We start from the raw sequence: 23,402 nt of genomic DNA on the forward strand, positions 1-23,402 counted from the left end.
CTCCCAGGTCCACTCTGACCTGGAGTGGTAGTACCTGTTAGGATCCCAATTATGGGTTGAATAGAAACCGACGTGAAAACAACAAATATGTTCTATTAAAAAATTTTTTTCTTCAAAATCTTTGGATTCGGCATTAAATAACCCGAAAAGGGTTGATATGCCATAAAATAAAGACAACCAACCCACCAACTAACCAACCAACCTTAGTTTTATTACCAATATATACATTCTTTAATAATTATATTCGCACATATATTTTATCTAAATACATTTTTTTAAAATTAGTTTCACAAAAAACCATTATTTACGTAACCGTTAGATTTTTTAAAAAGCTGTTGACCAAATTTCATGCAAATTTATCTAGCATGTCTGTTTAGCAGGACCTGTGGAAATTCCACAGCAGCATCTTTCATATGTAATCTACTGCTTCTGGGAATTCTGTGGGCGTTTGGCATGAATGAAGACACCACCATATTATTCTAGCCTTTTTGTTAAAATTTTATCGCCCTCCCCTCTTTACTAAAATAATAACTTTGATATATTGTCTGGACCGATGATTTCATTACAAACACACCAATCAATTAACTCACATTTCATAATTTTTCACAAATCTTGGATATGTTACTAATTTTGACTATCATTTTTCATAATTTTAGCCCACATTATTGCCCAACCTTACTAACATAATAACTTTGATATATTATCAAAATTATAATGAAACTAGCGGGGGTACCCGGCATTGCCCGAGTGTTTGTTTCCGGGACGGGGGGGGGGAGTTTTAAAAAATGTTATGGTAGGTAAGTAGGAAGGATCAAACCCGGAGTCATGAGTAAAAATAGGAAAATAAAGTGTGAAAAAAAAACAAAAACATCTGCAACATTAACAGTTCGGCCACCAAGAAAAGTCCATTCTAGTTGTTTAGGAAAAAAAAAAAAAAAAAAAAAAAACGACTACGGTAGGTCGGAGCGAACGTGAAAATATAATGTGAATTGTCCAGCGTGCTAACCACTACGCCACAAAGCACTGCAGCTTAGTTTAGTGATTTTAAATAACTTCACATGAAAGAACTACGAAGCCAAACCGGTGTTCTCTTCTCAACTGTTCCTTGTGAACGATCCCCAAACGGTGTTAAGTGGTGGCAGGGAAAGGAGGAATTTATTAGAGAGAAAATATTTTACCACTTCCATTGATCTTAACCGATTTTGGCCGTGACTTCTCAGCAGAAAAAATATAGAAATCTAAGATTATCGAGGAATTTGAGAAATAATAAGCCTATAACACACCTCAGATATTGTTCTGCCGTTTGTGCATATTATATTTGCATGAAATTTCTTGATTTTTAATCCTATTAATGTCAAAATCAGACGGGAAAAAATGAGTTCATTTTATTTATATAGAGATAATGTAATGTTTAGTGCGTAAACAGTTTCAGCTATTTCCGGGACTGATTTCATATCCCCCACCCCATTGTCAAAAATATACATGAAATAAAGTAATGTTTAAATCGTAACAGTTTCCGCCATTTTCGGGACTGACTTCATATCCCCCACCCCACTGTTAAAAATATACTTGAAATAAAGTACTGTTTAAATCACAAACTGTTTCAGCAGCTTTTCGAAATTAATACATAAAAAACATTAACACGGTTAGGGCAACCATTACTTCAACATGAGTTTCTGAGTGTAGTATCAGTCTCAGCATTCCAGTTACTTTGATTCAAGAGAATTGTGTTGGCTTTTTTACCTACAGAATAACTAATTAAAGCAAACTATTCGGTTTTATTATGATGGCTGTTCAATAAAGTTTGATTTATATTCCGTTTGACTTAATGTTAACTTGTGTTAATTCAAGATTGTTTTATATTCCGTTGGTTTCTGAAATAATTGTAAGCAAAAAATGGCAAACAAAATATTCCGCAAACAAAATGTGTTTTTTTTTCTAAAATTTATGAATTTTTTAGATGAGGCTTGCTTATTAGTATTATTGGGATTCTGTGGACAATTGTTTTCATCTTGAGTGTCCTTTTTAAAACATTCCAGTTGATGTAACCTCTGACGTTCTTCAGGGGTACTGCAATTGCAAATTAGTAAGGACCTCCATCCAATCATGGCTGATAAAAAAAGAGCATGTTACCCCTATAGTGAAGTAAATAAAGGGTTCCATTTGAAATTCAATCCAAATTTCCGAGTTTTACAAGATACACCTCAGAAAGGTCGGAGGTCAATTTTGAAAATGACATTCAAGATGAGAACAGTAGTCTGAAGAATCCAAATAATATGAATATTTTTTTGTGTAAAAAAATATAGTTGATGTAGTTATGTAGTTTTTAGTGGACTCTTTTCTTTAACACTTTCTAAGAAACATAATAAATTATACACCTACCAATTAATACTATACCATAAACTGGTTTCAAAGGTTGTCACAACTGAGGATGGTAGTGGGGATAAGCTCCTTCTCCCTAAAAAAAATGCTCTCATGGTGTGTATCACAAATAGCTTCTGACAACCAAGTCCAGCTTCTGGCCTTCTCATGTGGTTTAACTACTAAGCCCATCAAAACTGTTTATACTAACTGGGAGAAGGAGCAAAGGCAGTCCACTGGCACCTAAAAACCAGTAACGTCATGCAGGTGTGGCTACTCAACTCTTGATGGTAGCTCACATAGGAGAAGACAACTCTGATTCAAAACCTCTGCTGCCTTGCAACATTGCCCCATCAGGAGGGAGAAAACTTTAACAGAAAATCTGGATCCAGAGTCCCTAAGGCAGCCTTACTTTTTATTGTCATCAGCAGCAACTCCTGCAATGCAGTTAGAGTTAAACTGTAGCGATTCTGTCTTTTCCTTGGATCCTCTGGCTTTGCAGAGAGCGGGGACTGCTGCACCATCATCTCCTAACGAAGGCGGTTGTCAACACCCATAAACATTAAGCTCATGTAAGGTGCTAGCAGAATTTTTAAAAATTGTACCACAAGGTGCTCACTATAGGTACAACAAATTTTTATTTTATTATGCGTTTGCACAGACACAGAGTGAAACGATAAAATGGAGATGCATATCATTTATTTTTCTACTTTTATGCAGAATATGAATCGTGCTATTTTTTTATAGTCCATGTGTGACTTAAATTAAAAAAGAAAAAATACAACATAACTTCAAACAGAAATCAGAATTATAACCTTTTCTAGTGTTTAAACATGTAGCACTAAATATGACAAAATCAGAATTATAACCTTTTCTAGTGTTTAAACATGTAGCACTAAATATGACAAAGTCAGAATTATAACCTTTTCGAGTGTTTACACATGTAGCACTAAATATGACAAAGTCAGAATTATAAACTTTTCTAGTGTTTAAACATGTATCATTAAATATGACAGTCAGAATTATAAACTTTTCTCGTGTTTAAACATGTATCACCAAATATGACAATCAGAATTATAAACTTTTCTAGTGTTTAAACATGTATTACTAAATATGACAAAGTCAGAATTATAACTTTTCTAGTGTTTAAACATGTATCATTAAATATGATGATCAGAATTATAACCTTTTCTAGTGTTTAAACATGTATCATTAAATATGACAGTCAGAATTATAACCTTTTCTAGTGTTTAAACATGTATCGCTAAATATGACAAAGTCAGAATTATAAACTTTTCTAGTGTTTAAACATGTATCACTAAATATGACAGTCAGAATTCTAACCTTTTCTAGTGTTTAAACATGTATTACTAAATATGACAAAGTCAGAATTATAACCTTTTTGAGTGTTTAAACATGTATCACTAAATATCACTAAAAATCAGAATTTTTCTTTTTCTAGTGTTTAAACATGTATCACTAAATATGACAAAGTCAGAATTATAACCTTTTCTAGTGTTTACACATATATCACTAACTATGACAAAAATCAGAATTCTGACTTTTTCTAGTGTATTCACAAGTATCACAAACTATGATATTTGCAAAAATGTTAAATTGGCCTATTCTCAATATTTTTTTCTATTTGGATGTTTGCTTTCTTTTTTTCTTTTTAGGGTGTTCTTTATTGCCATAGGTTTTCATATGTCGGGTTAATTTTGACTTCTCTTTAAAGGAAGCACCGCACTCTTCACATACATATGGCTTGACGCCCGTGTGGCTCATTATGTGAGTCATCAAAAGTGACTTGCGCGAAAAGCCACGGCCACACAATGCACAATTGTGCGGTTTCTCTCCGGTATGTTTACGTTCATGTAACTTTAGTTTCGACTTGCAGATAAAGTGCAATCCACACACTTCACAAGTATACGGTTTCTCCCCAGTGTGAATTCGTCTGTGTATCGTCAGGTATTGGTTTGTTCTAAAGGACGAATCACACAAATCACAACGATGCGGCTTAAATCCAGCATGTGCTTGTATGTGCCTTTTAAAAGCAGACCTATCTCTAAAAGAAGAATTACACAAGTCACAACTGTATGGCTTTTCGCCAGTGTGTATTAGCACATGCTTTTTTAAGTCTGACTTAAATCTAAAAGTGGAACAACACATATTACATGAGTGTGGCTTTTCTCTAGTGTGTATTAGCATGTGCTTTTTTAAGCCCGACAGATCTGTAAAAGAATAGTTGCACTGATCACAAATATGTGGTTTTTCTCCAGAGTGTATTTTCATGTGTGTTTTTATGCCTGACTTACGCAAAAAAGTTGAGTTGCAAACCTGACAATAGAATCTTTTTTTCTCCGCGTGTCTTTGCATATGAACAGCTAATCGTTCCTTACTAGAAAATGAAGATTTGCATATATTACAAGAAAATGGCTTCCCCCCATCGTGAGTTTGCATATGTTCTTTTAAGTGTGACTGATAGGGAAACGAGCTGTCACATATTTCACAGCAGTGAGTTTTATGCGTTTCTGAGTGTCTTTTTAAAGATGCAATATTAAAAAATCTGAACCCACAAGTTTCACAAGGAAATTTCTTTCTAGGATTGTTTTCCATATGGTCTGGGGTTTGTTTTTTTTTGTTTGTTTTTTTTTTTTTGTTTTTATTTTTCACAGAACAGATAGGAGTCAAATTCAATGTTCAGGGATGAAATCTGTAAACAAAAAAATAATTTTATTAAAAAAAAAAGTAAAAATATGTGAAATGTTTTAAACCAACATTGTATTTCAATAAGATCGTTTTTTTTTAAATAATCATTATTATCTACATATTTACAAAAGTGAGAATGTGTATGTTTGTGTGAGGAAAAATCTCAACCTATACACTCAACAAATGTTTTAATCTACGGACTTGAAATTTGGTATATATGGTATTCAGACATGTGGAAAACTTTTTAATTGGTTTTCAGCAGGAAAAAACGCTGCTAAGAGGTCAAAATTGAGAAATTTGTATGTGGAGGTCATCAGATTTTTATCTGTCAACTGTTTCACAATTGTGCAGGTGTGAATCGTTCACAGGACAACATCATTGTGTTAAGAATAAGTAGGTTTTAAAACACTTTGTAAAGATCGTGTAAAGCTAGTCTAATGGTTATCGTACTTGAATTACTGATTTTAGTTTCGGTTTCGATCTCGATTCAAGTATATTTTTAACTTACAAGTAAAATGTTTAGAAAAAAAACATAATACTCGCATGCACGTGTCAGTTTATTTCCATTTTCTTTATTTTTTAAAGGAATTTCATGTTACATTTAATACCTGACAATGCTAAGTACATCTGCTAGTTATTATATATTTTCATAATCCTATTAGATTAGATCTGAAATATCAGATTTTGTAGTCGAAATAAAAACTGTAAAGGTAAAAAGCAGTTATCAAGTCAGATGTTTGAAATGGACTTATTCATTACAAGAGCTGTCTCATATCAGAACCCAGTCAGCTGAATCTTAAATCTTAAAAATCTAAAAAAGACTAAATCTAGGAGAACTGTTAGGAGTCTCCAAGCACAAAGCAATGATTATTATTGAATAAATATCGATTGAAAACTCTTTTTTATGACCGTTCTTGCAAGATATTGTTTTTAAAAGAGAGTACACGCACCAAATAATTTTAAATATATTTTCACCTGTTTACTGTTGTTTTAAAAAAGATATAATCGATTTTTCTAAGTGTTTGTTTTCTACCTAGCTTGCTAAGTTTTCAGTGGTTTAACTTATTTTAAAGCGTTCAGTCAGTTAAAAAAACAAGTAGGGTCGAGTGTTAGGTTTGTCTTACTTTACATAGAGGTACCTAAAAGTTGTGAAAAAACAAATATATAACAAATAAATGTTACCAAAGGAAAGATAAGTTACTTTTCTACCTAACTAAATAATTTTTTAGTATTTTTATTTAATGTAAAATGTTTATTTGGTCCGAAAAACGAGTAATGTTGAACGCTGCTGAAGAACAAGAAAAGATGAATAATAACTTCAAAATAAGAAATTTAAAAAAATGGTGGCAGAAACCCACCCAGCAAATGTTACTGTGACATTTATTGGGTGGGTTTCTACCACAATCAAGTTTGGGAAAATGAGTTCAATCTAAAAAAAATATACAAAATACTGTTAGAAATTCACTCGATATATGTGACTATGACATGGGCTGACACATTTGTCTTTTTCACATATTCTGATAAACATTGAATGTTTTGTCGAACAAACATTTTACATTAAATAAAAACACTAAAAACTTATCCACTTAGGTAGAAAAGTAACTTATCTTGCCTTTGATAATATTTGTTATATATTTGTTTTTTGACAACTTTCTCACCATGCTCTATAACACGCACAAGGGGGAAAATGAACACATATCTAATTGAAATGGCAAAAACACTAGAGGATGACCTTCAATCTGCAGAGGAATGAGGACAAAAATGGATGGTCACATTCAATGCTGCCAAGACTAAGCTTGTTGCTTTCAATAATTACAAGAAACATTCTCAACCACCAATAGCTAAAGATACATTACCTGAAAGTACTTTTTTTTAACTCCTCAGCTTAACGTTCACAGGGAACATGAGTTGGAATAGATACATTGAGAGTATTGCTAAGGCTACTGCAAAGAAGGTGGCCTCTCTCTATCGTGCTAGAAAGTTACTTACTCCTAAAAGTATCCTGTACCTCTATAAGGCCACCATTGGCCCATGTATGGAGTATTGTTGTCACATTTGGGCTGATGCATCTACTAGTAATCTCTCATTCCTGGACAGAGTTCAAAAGAGAGTAGCCATATAATAATACAAACTTGAAAAAAAAAGTCCATTAATAACCCTAACCTTAACCCGATGGTCCGCTGTTACAAATTCGGACTAGGTCCATGTGAGAGAGAAAAGTGAAAGTAAAAGTCAGGAGAATATTATGGGGGTGTAGTCTCTGTTTTGAACTGAATAAACATTTTAAAATAAATTAAACCACTGAAAGCATATCAAGCAAGGTAAAGAACAAACACTACGAAAATCGATTTTTCTGTTATTAAACAACAGTAAACAAGTAAGTATTTTGAAATATTATAGGGTGGGTGTAGTCTCTCCTAGAAACAACACCTCCTTCAAGAATGGTCATAAAATGTGATTTCAACCCATACTTATTCAATAATGGACCAGTTTTTCTACCTAGCAAAAATGGACGAGTTTTCCATGGACGAGTTTTCCTAAATTCGTAATTACGTATATGTCATTCTTTTCAGTTATCTTCTAAGTGAGACTGATTTAGACACAAGTTTTAGTTTATAATGCGCAGAATCAAGCTCTCCAAGAAGGCTCATTTTAAATTGGCATTAAAATAAAAAAAATGCCGCAATCGACAAGGATTTCATTTTCATCCAACAAGGACAGAAAAATAGTGTAGTATCAGAACATGTACTTCACTCTGAATTATTTATTTGCTAAAAAATATAGCATAGAACAAGGTCAACAAAAGTGTGAGAAAGTGGAGAGGTTGGCCATCCTCTATCTCACACAATATTATTCTTAGATACAATCATTTCACTCACCACAATACCACATTTACTCCTATTCAAATAATGTCAATATATGTGTATATATATATATATATATATATATATATATTTATATATACATACACTATTCATACTATTGTCCCAAACCGTTTTTGCTTAAATAATTTAAACAAAATAAGATTAGAAAAAAGTGTACATTGGTATTTAAATAACGTATTTTTAAAAGTATAGCCCCCCTCCTTGGGTTATGCACTATCTCACTCGCTACTTAATTTGACTGAAAAATGCGAAGCTCGCGGTTTGTTTACAAACAAACGTTTGAGCACTTTACGAGTGGCGGACGGATGTTTATTTAAATAGACATTTGGACAGATTAGTTACGGGCACCGCTTCCGTGGTCAAGGGGGTAGAACTGCCGACTGTCATCACGATGGTTCTAGGTTCGATCCTCGGCTTGGGATAGGTGCTAGTCTAGCGGCACTGGTGAGTTGTGATACAACGAAACAGGACTGTATGTCGATGACTAAAATATATTTTATATAGCCTCCCTCCTTGGGTTGAGCACTATCGTATGGTCTATGATCATTTTCTTCTTCTGCATTTTTCCTTTTAATATCCTGAGGATGTCATCTGCAATAGGGACGAAACGTTTATCACCATTTTATAAATTCTTTCGGTTTTTCTTTTTTCAAACAACATGTATATATATATATATATATATATATATATATATATTTGTTAAACATTGATACGTTTTAATTAAAAAATATTTTCACTAATATGCCTAAAAAATATCAATAAATTATCTGCTAATAACAAATTTATTCAGTGTTAAAAGTCTGCAAATATATATAAATCGATAAAACTTCATACAAAAATATCTGTCTTCTTCCACAAAAAAAAACCCTACAAGGTTTAAGGAAAAAAACTTAACAGTGTTAGGTCAAATTTTCCGGTATTTCTAATGACATTGTTATCAATGCATAAGTTTCTATCACATGAACTTTTTTTTTTTATTTATGGGTTTCCTAATGTATATTTGGTATATAAATTATCGGTGAGATACAAATAAAATATGAACATATCCGTTATTTATAGATTTTTTTTCACAGAATTATTAAAGAGAAAGAAAAAAAACTGACGTAAACAAAATGTTAGTTGATTTTTAAATAATAAATTTGGTAAATTTATATCTTAAACTCATTGTTCTCTGCGATAAGTAAAGCTCCAAATATTGGAACATTTCTTAAATCGACTTAAATCGAAACTATTTAATGAACTCATTCGATAGGGACGACTGGGGCTTCATATGCTGTAGTTGTGTTTTTTGGGGCAGCTTTTGTTATTAGAATCGGAATCGGGAATCGTACTGGAATCGTAAATTTAAAATGGAATCAGGAAAAATTTGGAATCGTCCTACCACTAGTATGTATGTATGTATGTATGTATGTATGTATGTATGTCTGCTTAAAACTTTCAACAGAGGCGACGGATTTTCATAAGATTGGTATCATGTTGAAGCTTCGGACAACAAATATCGAAAAATTGGCTAAAATCATTAATTTCGATACTGGCCACTTTTCTACAAAGAGGATTTTTTTTTTTTTTTTGCGTCGCAATTTTTGCAAGTCATTGTATTGTTCTTTACTAATTCCAACGTTCCAAACTTCCAGTCGCATCATGGAGTAGGGATAAGGTGTCAGGTTTTCTTTCACTTTCTTTTCTGCATTCGCGTGATAAATTCAAGTCTGTCTGCCTACTAACACTCTTTTATTTTCACATTCTTTTCCTCCTTCGCTGTTCAGGTTCGAGCCTGCCTACTACCACTTTTTTTTTGTTTTGCTCAACACACGCCTCCAAACACCCGGGTAATGCCGGGCAGCCAGGCTAGTTTATTAATAAAATCCAATTGTAGTCACCTTGTTATTTTTCTTATAAACGATAACACGATTGCAAAATCTGGTGTTAAAATGTAAAAAAAAAAACAAAAAAAAACACATTTAAGAAAATTCTGTCTGTATTAATAACCGATTTGACAAGATTTGTCAGTGTCGGAATTATTTTACTGACAAGTAAGGGGGGGGGAGAAGATGTTCAAGTTTACAGCGAAATGGCGTCGTTGTTTCCAAGCAATCTTTTCTTGTAACGGTCACAAACTGGTAACGTAGACATATATTGTCGGATTTTAACCGAATGAAGGGGGGGGGGGCGTTTCTGCAACTCAACGGTTAAACCTGAACTCGACGTAGAAGGAAAAAACAATGAAACTCTTAACTTGTGTGGAGAATCCTTCTCGGCTTTTCTCGGCTAACTGGAGTTGCAACGTATTGCCTCGTTGCTTACGACGACAAATTGTCTTTGTAATAGTAACTGTGAAACGTGTAACTTGACTAAACAAAAAAGTCCAACTAACACATCAACGATAGGGGTGTTTTATAACCCACAAGTTGATGCCATGCAAAGTTCAGTCCGACCCACGTGGTGGACAACAAACTACTACTACTACTACTACTACTACTATAAAATCAGTCCGACCAAGCACTTTTTTATACCTTTTGCTTGAACGACTGACTCCCAGAATTCCACTGCCTCCCCCCTCCACATCGAGTTCCGGTCAGTAATAATTACCACAATATGTCCTCTGACTGAAAACCCAACATTAACCACCTATGATAGACCACGTGTAGGATATTTTGTAATCCCAACCTCTCGTTTAGCGAGATTTGACGAGACTAGTGTGTGTATATATAACGCACCAAATCCGGGCATTCGTTTTTTTTTTAATTTTATTATTATATCATTATTATATTTTTTTCTTCTTCAATTTCTTCTTCTTCTACTATTACTACTGCTACAATAATAATGATGATAGAAAAACGATCCAATGTCGTCCACACATAAGAGTGTCTTACTTAACCTACCATTCGCCCTCGGCAAATTTAACAATTCCAAGTTTTTACATCGGTTCATTTTTTTTTTTTTTTAAAGAAAATCATAAAAGAAATTCGATTAATACTTACTTTTGTTTCCAAGCTGTTTTTATTGAATGACTGGTCTACTTTCAAGAAAGAAACAAATGCTTCGAAATTAAAAACTTCCTCGTCACTTCGACCGGACGATGAAACAAAAGATGCAAGATGGCGACCGGAAAGGTAGGTTCGCAGAAAATTAAAGACGCGAACTATTGGAGCGGATAACTATTTTGTTACGTTGCCAATCTCTTTGATAATTACAAATAAAAATTTTAATTGATTCATTTCAATATTTTACGATTTTGTCTTGTATTTATGTTGACGACAACCGTGACCTTTTTTACAAAGGTTACGAATCAACACGATGAAAAATTAGAGGAGTTGGAGGGGGAGGCTATTATGACCGAGACTGTTCACGTGACTTTCTCTGCTTTTCAAGGAAACTTATGTTGGGTTTGTTTTACAATCCACAGATATACGAAAGAGTGGTCAGAAATTATATTAGGAGTTGCGTCCCTTCGTTTAATGTTGTAAATCGTTTTAATGTTGTAAATCGTTTTAATGTTGTAAATCGTTTAATGTTGTAAATCGTTTTAATGTTGTAAATCGTTTTAATGTTGCAAAACGTTTTAATGTTGTAAATCGTTTAATGTTGTAAATCGTTTTAATGTTGTAAATCGTTTTAATGTTGTAAATCGTTTTAATGTTGTAAATCGTTTTAATGTTGTAAATCGTTTAATGTTGTAAATCGCACCAACCGTGATTAAAGGAGACGCGAGAAGTCAACAATCTATTTCTCAACGATGATGGGGAAAATTTTAATGCGACTGATTTAGCATGGGTTTCATTCACCTAAGAAAAGAAACAGAAAAAAATCTTCAACTCGAAACATGACCGACGCAAGACAAAAATGTGTCTTGTGCAAATTGAGACGTGGTCGAATTCGACAATATAAAAAGCCAGCATTTCTTCAATAGGGGACGAATTCTTTTTTGTCGGCGCCACGTCGGGTTAGTGTACTGTACTATGCAATCTGGTGTCAGATAAAGAAAGCTTGTTTGCGATAACGTCGAAAAGGAAACAGGACTGATTTTTGTTACGTGAATAAAGACGACGCGAGAAGTCAGCCAGCTTGGTCTCAGTGATGATTTGTCTTGTCCTGTTTTTACCGATAAAAACATAACAAAATGCGGTTTTACTAAAAATGTACGACTAAGCGTTTGCGATTAAAAACCAAGATAGAACGAATGAGGCAAAACTGACTAACCAGAACATGAGAATTTAAACAACTTTTATTTTTTTACTTGTGTAGAATAAATGCAAGAGAAAAAAAAAATGACAAATAATTTTAAAAACTTTTAAACAACTTTTCTTTTTTTTAATTAAATTTAAAATGAAAAAATAGTTTTAGTAATATTTATTTTTAATATTTTCAACTGAAACTGAAAACAGAACGACAGGAAAGTTTCCAGTCTCATTTTTTTTTTTCCAGATCACCTGCAAACCTTATTTATCAACATTACCGATTTTTATTAGGAAATTAAGTCACACGAAATACTGCTTCCAAGATTGAGAACTTTCCCACCGTTCCGTTCTCTGTTGACAATTTAAAAAATAAATGTTATTAAAATTATTTTGCATTTTAAATTAAAACAAAAAAGGTTTAGACAGATATTAAAGATCAGTTTTCTAATTAGTTCCTTATTAGTTGAAAAAGTTAATGTCCTAGAACTGAGGGATCGTTTTAATAAGAATTTATATGAAAACATGACCCCCATTTTAAATTCTAAAATATTTTTCAGAATATTTACACGTAATCGCCTAAGAAAGCAGTATCTCATTTTTGGAGGAGTATAATCCTCCTCCTCCTTCTCCTTTGCTTTTAAATATAGATATAATTTATTTTTTTTAAATTGACAAACTTCTTAATGCTTTTGCTTTAAGTATATTGTCAAAGACATTTCATTATGTGCTATTCCCCCCTATTTATACACTTGTGCCATTTTTACTATTTATACACTTGTGCCATTTTTACCATTTAGATACTTGTGCCATTTTTACCATTTAGACACTTGTGCCATTTTTACCATTTAGACACTTGTGGTATTTTACCATTTATACACCTGTGCCATTTTTACCATTTATACACCTGTGCCATTTTTACATACCTTCCTCAATCTCTCCTTCAGAATGGTTCTAAAATCCCTTAACTTCTTTCTTAATGTCAACTATCAAGAGATAAACATAGTTTTTAGAAATAAAACAGCAAATCAATTTTAACAGAGAATCAAACAAGAATGTAGATGGCGAGACCATAATGAGAAATCACGATCACAAAGGTTTGGAAAATAGTACAAACTTGAGTAGTGTTAGCCAGAAAGGAATATTGTTTTCCTCGGGAAGCTATTTATGCTAAACACTTGTCCCTATTTATAACATTGGTTTGCAACTATAATGAAAAGAGTCAGTGAACTGGAAATATACGAAGACTTGTATTCACTCAGACTCCTGAAAATTCAATTTATTGATGAAAGAGAAACCCATTGACTGTTGTGAAAGTTTCTAGTAAACTATAACAATAAGTCCAGACTATAGCATCCTTCAGTCAATGGGTCTTTTCGCAAGATCTTGTGGAAAGCCCTATTGATCAAAGGGTGCTATATTCTGGGCTTATTGTAAGACTAAGCTATGTATTCTAATCGTAGATGCCCCAACGAACTACAAGCCCTTGTACCCCCTCAACAGAAATACTCTTGATAATCCTGACAAGTAGCAAAATCCCACCCCTCCACAGTAAAGATCGCTATATGACAGAAAGTCTTCTACTCTAATAGATTCCTCCTCAGAACTGCTAGACTTTGGAATTCCTTTCTGGGTTCCTGCTTCCATGACTGTACTGACATGCAGAAGTTCAAGTGTAATGTAAACAGACATCTTGCTACTCAACTCCCTACATAGTATCCCTGCAAATTATGTGCCAGATAGTAGGCCCGTACACCAAATTAGCACTGTGCCTTGTTTGGGTTGAAAATTAAATAAATTTCTACCGCTATATACCTATTAAACCTGGCATGGTGATTTTTTTTTTTTTTAATTATGTTCACCCCTTACAAAGCATATCGCCACTTGGATGTAAGGGGCTACTATTTGGGGCCATGTCTAGGAAATATTGACAAGATATTTGTTTATGTTACATCTAAACTTCTGCATATTAGTATAGCCAGGGAAGCAGGCAGCAGGAAAGGAATTCCAAAGTCTAGCTGTTTGAGGGAATAAATTATTAAAATAGAAAGCTTTCTGGCATTTAGGGATGACAACAGTGAAGGGGTGAGATCTTGTTGCTGTGCGGGTTTGTCGGGGATATGTATATCAAGGAGGTACAAGTGCTACAAGTTCATCAGAACACATTCCATTAAGATATTTGTAAAACAGGCACAGTGATGCAACATCGCGGCGATGAGACAGGGGCTGGAGCTTAGTTGATAAAGTGGGACCGATTAGATTGACAGCTCTTTTTTGGGCTTTATCTAAGAGGGAGAAACTAGTGGTAGATGCATCAGCCCAGATGTGGCAACAATACTAGTGGCCTTGTAAAGGTACAACATACTCTCAGGCATCAGCATTAGCATGGTGGCAGGGTGGGGCAGGCCCCCTCAGCCAAGGTTTCGGGGGGGGGGCGCCAAAATGGGGTTTTAGGGGGCGCACCCTTTGTAGGAGACCCAAGAAAATTTAAAATAAAGACCTTAATAAACACAACTTTGTTCCATTTCTGAGGCTGTTTGGAGGGCAAATTTAGCATTTCTATGCACTTGGAGTGTATGCGTATCATCATTTGGAGTGTATGTGTATCAATCTTTCCCTCAATACTGGAGTTTTTCCTGATATGCTTAAGCAGGGGAGGCGCCAAATCAGTGATTGGCCCCTGCAGCCATCGACCTCCCACCACACGTTTGGGCATGAGTAGTCTTCTATCTTTATAGAGGGAATATAGTGATATGGGACAAGAAGGAGAACTAAGCAACCTTGGTATTATCGAATGTCTCCAATTATGCTGGATTAAGCAGAGCTGAAAAGGACGAGATAATGAAATACTAAGGTCCTATGTACGACATGAAAAAAGGTCCCATGTACGACATGAAAAAAGGTCCCATGTACGACATGAAAAAAGGTCCCATGTACGACATGAAAAACTGAAATCTGCAGAAGATCTCCATCATTCCAGTAATTATTGGAGCAACCGCACCCATGGAAAAAATAAACCCAGTGAACCAAGTGCAAGGAAGATTCAAACAATTGCATTTAAAGGGATCATAAAAAATATCTCTTGATTGGAATGTTTGAGACAGTGGGTGAATATCTGGCATTCGGTAGGATGCTCCATTCCCAGCTAAAACTTAATGATAAGAAATTAAAAAAAACACACACAAGAAGGCTTGTTATGTCATATAGGTGTAAAAGCTTTTAAAAAATATACGACAGAATGTATGGTGTATAATATATTTATATGAAGCATTCGCTGGTTTCTTTTTTTTTTTTTCATTATTAAATATTTCTTACTTTCAGCAAATTTTTATTCACATTATATTGTGAAAATGTTGTGGTTAAGATGTTACTGAGTTGAACACAACTTGTTTGTGTCAAATTGAGTGCAAAAGAGTCAACAAAGGTTGCTGGTGACAAATTAAACCCATTAATTTCCCTTGACAACGCATACACCTGCATGCAGCTCCCCCCCCCCCACACACACACACCTTAAAATTAATTATATGAGTTTTTGGAACAGTCAATAGTTTAGAGCTTACAGTTCAGTTCGAGTTCGTCAATCTAGAGTTAACGGGAGAAACTTGATTGAAGATGAGAAAACGAAAAAAAGGAATAAAAAAGAACTAAATCGATTCAATGAGGCGAGGCTGATCTGTCAACGATGAAATCCGAATAAAGACTAAACACGTAAATCAATTTGAAGAGCAGACATGAATCGTCACGATGTGGCAGCGATGAAGAACAGGAAAAAGTATGCGCCTAGAGGCACGCACGCAACATGAAAGGATAATGCATACAAAGAGACAGACAGTTACGGTTCTAATCCTAAACAGTGGCAATTAAATATGACGAATTGATTTTGTTAAGTATCGCAGGAATACATTTCTGTGTTTATTTTGATGCAAAAACATCTATTTTGTTGCTAAAATATTTCATTGTTCTCTATCTTTAATGAAGTTAAAACGGAATCATAGCGTTTAGCATAACCTCACATTGTCGGTATCTATTAATATATTAAAGTTTACGTTCTAAAATGTGCAGATATATTTAGTTTACAATGTATGAAGTTTATTACTTGTTAAGCTATCAGTTAATGTTTCAATCAGAAAATATGTAAATTAAAAGTTCAGGAAATGAACAATTAGTATACGAACTTTCTCTGTAGTAAAGTTGTACATAAAACCAAGCTTCTCTCTTTACATCATCAACATTTTAATCCACATTTGTCATCAATTGAAATGAATGGCTCTCGTCTTCAGGAGGCCTCAAGTTTTGACAAGCTTCTGGGCTTGACCATTACTCCTGATCTTAAATGGAACACGTATATCAAATCTGTTGCCAAGGCCGCTGGAAAAATGGTGGGATCTTTCTATCGATCCAGTAGATATCTCACTGCTGATGCTATTCTCTATCTATATAAGAGCCAGGTACGTCCAAGGATGGAATACTGTTGCCACATCTGGGCAGGAGCTGCTAGAAAGGACTTGTCCTGCCTTGATAGAGTTCAAAATAGACTTCGTAGCCTCGTAGGAGATGTCCTTTTCTCCTCCTTACAACCTCTATCTCACAGAAGAGATGTTGCGAGTTTGTCTCTGATGTATCGTTATTTTCATGGAAAGTGTTCAACTGAGCTTCAATCTATGGTCCCCCCTCGCCAAACTTTCACAAGAAACACTCGTCTAGCTGTAAACACTATCAATAATTTCCCCCACTCTTTATCTGTGCCTAAACCTAAACATAGATTCCATGAACAAAGCTTCTTTCTTAGAACTGCACGCCTGTGGAATTGTCTTCCGTTTTCCTGCTTTCCGGCTGACTACAATATGGTTGTGTTCAAGTCTAAGGTAAATAAGTTCTTGATGAGCCGTTCCATATAAGTTATTAAATTTACCAAATTTTCATTACTAATGATTACTATATTGACCAACTTCTACTGTACACTCTTTAACCCTTATCCTTGAGTGGCCTCTGGGCCTTGATAATGTGGTGATGCCTTTGTAAAAAAAAAAAAAAAAAAAAAAGAAGAACCAATGATTTTTTCAAATAAATTACATACAGCAACTGAAGAATGATATTAAAGAGAATATGACGCATATAATTCGAAAATACGTAAAGAAAAAGCAGCAGCAATTGAAACGTGAGAAGAGTAAGAAAGCGTCTCAAGTAGAGTTGAATGAATAAGTAAGACGTGATTAAACGCAAAGAAAAAGATATGGAAACCTTTCATGGACAAAAGATTATCAATCAGAGCGATAAGTGATATTGACAAATACGATGATATTTCAAATGTCACAATTATATAGATACCACAGACACAAGAATATATATTAGTGTTGGGACGATTAATCAGAATCAAGAATTGGAAAAATTGATTCTTATTTTCCGATGCCAAAACGATCTTTTTGTCTCTTTTTTTATTTGATTTTGTTTTTAAACCAAAATATTCCATTGCTGGTAATAATGATAAAATACCAAATACTTATTGATTTTCAAACACCAGTAAAGCTAGACCCCCCCCTCCACAAGTGTATTTTAACGTTTAGGAAAATATCTGCATATGTAACGTGGGGTTTTTTTTTTTTTTTACAATAATCGGGGGAAATAACAATTCTATAGTTAAATAATTAGAAATTTATAAAGAATCAGAATCGGAATTGGGAATTTAGCACGGAATCTGTAATTTTATCGAAATCAGGAAAAATATTGTAATCGTCCCATCACTAATATATATCTTCATCATCATCTTTCCTCACCCACAGCTACATAACAAAAGACCCATTGATCAAAGGATGCTATCGTCTGAGATTACTGTAAGTCTTGGAACATCTCAAACAGATCATAGGTGGGAATTATTTAAGACTAAGTCTTGATCGCTTAAAATTTACATTAATACATTATCTATTATATATAAAAGGCAAAATGTGTGTTAGTGCGTGCATTTTTGTGTATGTCCGGCAAAGGCTTTTTTTTTACGGGGCGTGCTCGGTGGGGTCACTTATTCTTAAAACTTTTTATATACTGTGTAGACTATAATATCTATGAGTTACAAAGGGAGGTCGCGCGTATCTTTAATTTGAACGACTTTTACATACTATTTTCGAGACTTTTTTCACTCACCACGTCTTTGTTTCGCTTTTCAGTATAAAAAAACGAAACTGAATCTAACATACACACAGACACACACACACACACACATATATATATATATATATATATATATATGATGATTGCAACGTCTTGTCAAACGAGTGCCACTCCCTCAGACACTTAAAGTCCATGAGCCCAAAAATGAGTTCCATCGCCGCAGGACCATTTTAATAGACAAATGTCTGAGGGAGTATCTGTACACAGATGATGTTACAGAGTCCTAGCTTTGTACGACAGCTAAGTCTCTCTCTCGGTTCAAAATCTTTAGATCCCACAACAAGCAAGAGCAAGATAGCCAGCAACAAGTTAAACTGCAGACCAGCTTAATGCAGGTACTGGTCTCCCGCTTTCTGGTTTTTTAAATCAGAGATTTGCTTCTCCTCGAAAGGTTGCTTTCACCACTGCTTACAGGAGCCCTCTCCACCCCAACACACACATACACACACACAAACACACACAGTGCTAGTTGGCCATTGCCCCCGAAAAAGGGTTCATTCGCCCTTTGAAAGGTTTTGTTTTTAATCCTTCAGAGAGACTAGCCACCCTCCTCACCAAACAAGTCTGGTGGGGGAACCAGTTTAGTCGCCGGTGACCCGACTATGAGGCAGGTAGTACTGGGTTACATGGTACCAATAGCATATAACATGACCTGACATGAATATATATATATATATATATATATATATATATATATATATATATATATATATATATATATATATAAGGTGGTGTAGTTCAACAAGCGCTCTTTAACTGCTTGCAAAACAATCTTTTTCATGTCTTAAACAAAATGTTAGGAATAATAGGATGCAGTTGTTTTGTAAGAATCATGGTCAGTTTGCCTCATATATATATATATATATATATATATATATATATGGTATATTCATTTAAAAAATATTTTTGGCAACCTAGCACTATTTGGGAATGATGCTAATGTAATGAGTTCTCATATAAAAAACACAATCACAAAAGCAATAAGGTTTGATTAATGTGGGAGAAACCACTTATATCAGACAATTGCTATTCATTGGGACACTAGTGATCTGGTTTTCCCCCAACATCTTGGGGAAACAAACAGGCAAATTTTGGTAAAGAAAATAAAAAGAATGCCTCGCAGCAAAAGTTAACTGCGGGATGTGTTTGACCTCATTATCATTAAATTCGCGCACCTGTCAATTAAGTTTTTATTGTTAAATTATAACATTTTTCTGTTACTCTGCCGTCATGGGCGAGCGGGTAGCATGTAAGGATTTATCTCCACCTTTGCCTCAAGGTTCCAAGTTCAATCCTACCTACCTACCAAAACTTTTATTTTCTTTTACTACACGGGCGATGCTGGGCAGTACGCTGTTTTTTTCTGAGTTTTTAAAGAAGTTTAACATCGTTTTGGGGGGGAGGGGGATGATCTAACTCTCCCCAACACACACACCTCCGAACACCCGGGTAACACCGGGCACACTCACTGGTTTATAATATAAATCTCACCTGTTTTAATGTATATATGTATGTCTGCCTAAAACCTTCGACAGATGCGACGGATTCCCACGTGGTCAGTATCATTTTGAAGCTCGACCCTTCGGCTGACAAATATCGAAAAATTGGCCAAAAACATTAATTCCTTTACCCTCAACTGGGCATTTTTCTACAGGGAGGGGTCGATTTTTTGTCAATATTTTCGAAGATCAGCCTCTTTTCGATTGTTTAGCCATAATTTAAACCTACGTCACTTCCGGTTTGGCGATGGACGCAACAGTAAAGACCACTTTTTTTCACTTTCTTTTCCTTCTTTGCAGTATAGGTTCGAGCCTGCCTGCCTGCCTACTACCATTTTTTTCTTTTTTCTTCAACACACACCTCCAAACACCCGGACAACGCCAGGTACCCAGGCTAGTAAATTTATAAGAGGAAAAACTGTATGGTATTGCTGGACGTATACTCATAATCAAATCCTTATGAGATAAGAGAAAATCTCAGGTTGTTCTCAATGGTCGTACATCAAAACAACATGCTATAAATGAGGGAGTGCCACAGGGGTCAATCTTTGAACCTTTATTATTCCTGATATTCATAAATGACCTCCCAAATAAAATTTTCTCTTAAATGGATATATTTGCTGATGACACCACGCTCTATAACAGACATGACGGTAAAATAAATGAACACATATCTAAGGAAATTGCTAAAACTCTAGAGGAAAACTTCCAGTCTGTAGTGGAATGGGGCTGTAACTGGTTGGGAATGTTCAATTTTGCCAAGACTAAACTTATTTCCTTCCATAATTACAAGAAACCTTCTCAGCCACTGATTATCATTGCTAATGATACACTATCTGAAAGTACTTCCATCAAGTTCTTAGGGTTAGCATTCACAGACAACATGAATTGGAGCAAATACATTAAGACAATTGCTAGCACTGCTGCTAAAACACTGAGAATATCCTGTATCTCTACAAGGCCATGGTTCGCCAAAGCATGGAGTATTGTTACTAGGTAGAAAATTATTTATTAAAGAAAATAACAACTAGAATTTGGTGAAAACGATCGTAAGACACAGGAGGGTTCAAAAGGGAGATCATTTTCTGTTTTGATTTAAACAAGATGGCAGACATTTTTTACCTGCTAACACGATTAAAATTTTTTTTTTATATTTCAGTAATAGTCAGGTAATTTCGACTGCGTAATGTGGAAGCTACCATTGTAACTTATTATAATTGACAAAAACATCAATTGAAATCATTGTTTTTTATCTGAAAACTCCATTTACTGATTAACTAAGTTACTTGGCCTTCGGGCCGGGATCAAAGTGTAGTATCTGCTCCGGCAGATACTGCAAGCAAAGACCAGATGTGGGGGAAGCCCCACATACCTGACCATTAACCAGCTCCCATTTCCCACCTCTCGGGAGCTGGTCCCCTTTTTCCCTTCCCCCTCCCTTCACTCCTCACATTAAAAATTGACCTTGTGCCTAATTTGCTCGGTGGGGGAGCAAATAAATACCATCTGTTCTTCAGATGCTGCACTTCAATTTCTTGTTCTCTGTCAGTGGAGGAGAAGTCCTTCACGACTGAGGCAATTTTTATTTTTGTTCCTTTTCTCCACGTTAAAAAACGACCCTGGTGTCTAACTCTTTCCCATGGGGAGGCATTGTAAATAGGAACTCCATTTATCGATTACAAAATCTCGTCCCAATTCTGTAGAAGCGCTGTTTTTATTCCCTATATTTTTAATGATTCATAAGGCCTGCTCTTTGTACATCTGCAACAACATGTTAATTTCTCATTTTTTTTCCTATATTTTTTGGTTATTTTGTGACGTTGAAATTAAATTTCGTCTGTTTTACTCAGTGTAAAATAATGTTTATATGCTTTAAATCCTGATCCTTCCTCTTCAATATAAAGTAAAAAATGCGATGAATTTCATTTTACTAGATTTTACTTGTACTTTTGTTTCGACAATTAGTGTCACATCTAGTTTTAAAAGTATTATAGCAGCCAAAACTTCCTACAATCACAGGCAGGGGCTAATTCTCGTGGCTCGAGATTTGTAATCTATTTTCTCCCTGGCTCGTCCACTTAGAAGCCAGCGCTCAATCACGTGACCGAGTACATAAAAGGCAAACTCTGAAACCCTTACTCTTCTTTCTTTCTGGCTTCAGCTGGCAGCAGACATTAGACCGGGGCTTTGGCCACAGGCCGAACGTGAGAACAATAAGCTAATATGGCTCTCTTCAAATTCACATTTATTTCCACGTGCGGTACCCAAACAAACTTTCTTTATCATGCAACAGAACTGCTCTCATCAATACAACGACACACACTACAACACTTAAATACACTGAAGACTTTGCTCTTTCTTTCTCCTTTAATCAGCCTCGTTTGTCTCGATGACTGCATGTGTGTACTGAGCTGTTCTCTCCTCAACAAGCCGGCAATATATTAAATCTATCTTTACATACAAGAACACTTTGACCTACTCACCCGTTTCTCTCTTGTACATGCTACTAACGAAGATGACAAATAAAGTTGCTTTTGAATATAGAATGAAACTCCATTTTGTTGTCTTTTATTCCATAGTAGTATATTAAAATGAACAAAATTATAGGAGAATGGTTACGTGAACGAAGGTTACTTGTCAGTCGAATCTCGGTAGAGAAACCCATTCCCATTCCCCAAGAGTACTTGGCTCTCAATTAATATGGTATTTGGAAGGGTCCATTAATGTGTAGATAATGGTCCCATAACAGTTACTATAGTAAATACCATAAATACGAAACAGTGGAATTTGCACCCGATACATGTCTGGTATGTAAAGTAAGAAGATAAATACAAATTTATGTGCTGAAGCGACAGCATAAAAAAACTGGCAAATGTGTATTTCAGCGGCGTAAATTATTTGACAAACAAAAGTTTATAAAAAATTATATATTTTTATATAAAACACATTATTAGAGCCTAATGCTGAAATAAAACCCCCCAAAATTTATTTTCATTATTTTTCAACATCTTTTTATTAGACTAAATGTACAGCAATCGAGGCCGCCATCTTGTTTTGAAAATTTGGCCTTTCTAAGAATTCACAGATTGGCCGTTTGGGGGCCAAATTTGGCCCTTTTTGCGCTCTTGCGTGGAACAATGGTCTATGCAAGAATGTGAAAAGGCCAAATTTGGCCCAAAAAAGGCCAATCTGGTAATCCTTAGAAAAGCAATATTTTCAAAACAAGATGGCGGCCTCGATTGTCCTACATTTAGTCTAATAAAAAATGATGAAAAAATAATAAAAATTAATTTTTTTCGAGTTTTATTTCAGCCTTAGGGTCTAATAATGTGTTTTATTTAAAAATAAATAATTTTGAACTCTAATGCACATTAACAACTATATTTTATCCGTAGTAAGAGTGTACGAATACAGCATCTCCATGTATTAATGATATTTTTTATTACAGATTAATGATTGGCTGATCGTACATGGCGCTACAAACAGGATTAACACCTGTGTGGGCATTGCCACTTTGCTAAGTTCTTGCTGTTCAACACAAAACGTCATCTGTTTCGTACTTACAGTTAAATGGACAGACTGAATTGGCAGTCAAAGCTGCAAAACAC

General features: G+C 34.8%; 1 long non-coding RNA gene across 1 annotated transcript; it reads right to left on the minus strand.

The window, feature by feature from the left end:
* Nucleotides 1-924: 924 nt before the first annotated feature.
* Nucleotides 925-11,527, minus strand: LOC145269633 (uncharacterized). Its single transcript, XR_013865147.1, has 2 exons — nucleotides 10,937-11,527; nucleotides 925-5,074 (listed from the first exon to the last, which is right to left on the minus strand). It is a non-coding gene; the product is annotated as an uncharacterized LOC145269633 (long non-coding RNA).
* Nucleotides 11,528-23,402: the final 11,875 nt, after the last annotated feature.

This window comes from Euprymna scolopes, chromosome 45, assembly GCF_053919585.1.
Source record: "Euprymna scolopes isolate OS-2025 chromosome 45, ASM5391958v1, whole genome shotgun sequence".
NCBI classification, from domain to species: domain Eukaryota; kingdom Metazoa; phylum Mollusca; class Cephalopoda; order Sepiida; family Sepiolidae; genus Euprymna; species Euprymna scolopes.